Genomic DNA, 1016 nt, shown 5'->3' on the forward strand with positions numbered 1-1016 from the left:
GGGTTACTTAACTTCTCCAAGAAAGCCATAGACGAAGGCAATAGTAACAGTAAGTGCTATGTAGGGTAACCATAATGATTAAAGCACATAGTAAGCACTGAAAACAAACATACAATTCATTATATCAATAAAAATGTTAACTTGAAATGGAAATCATTACAGTCTCCCCCATGCTGGCCTTGATGTTCTGACAACATACTAGACACACTCCTGCCTCAGTGTCTCTGAGTATACTGTTCTCTACCTGGAATCCTCTTCCTTCAGATATCCTTAGAACTGGCTTTTACATTCCTAAAAACATCTATTCAAATGTTATCTGCTCACTGTGGCCTCTCTTGACCATCCTAGAACACCTCATCCCTCTGCCTGGTTTTGTTCTTCTCTGGGGCATCTAGCATTAGCTAATTTACTCGCTAAGTAGAATTGACCTTAGCAACATGGATGGAGTAAAGCTGTCCAGACCTTCATTTTCTGATAAGGCATGGCTCACAATGAGAAGAAACACTTGCAAGCACCCATTAATAACTGGAACATGGAATGTGCTAAGTATGCATCTAGGAAAATTGGAAATGGTCAAAAATTAAATGTAATACATAAAGGTTGCTATCTTAGGTATTTGTGAGCGGAAATAGACTGGTATTGGCCATTTTGATTCAGACAACCATATAGTTTCACTGCCAGGAATGACAGGGTGCCATGCTTATCATTAAAGAGAACATTTCAAGACCTATCGAGGTACACTGCTGTCTGTGATAGGATAAATCTATAAGTACAAGGAAGGCCAGTTAATACAATTATTATCCAAATTTACACACCAACCACTGATGATATAGAGGAATAAATGGAACAATTCTACCAACTTCTTCAGTCTTAAATTGATCAAATATGCAATCAAGATGCATTAATAGTTATTGGCTCTAAGACTGGAAAGTTGGATATAAACAGAAAACCTTGGTGATTGAAGCAAAACAAGATTGCAGGATAGAATTATGCAGACCAACACCTTCTTCACTGAA

This window comes from Echinops telfairi, unplaced genomic scaffold, assembly GCF_000313985.2.
Source record: "Echinops telfairi isolate 266 unplaced genomic scaffold, ASM31398v2 ScPeMD7_3;HRSCAF=10, whole genome shotgun sequence".
Taxonomy (NCBI): Eukaryota; Metazoa; Chordata; class Mammalia; order Afrosoricida; family Tenrecidae; genus Echinops; species Echinops telfairi.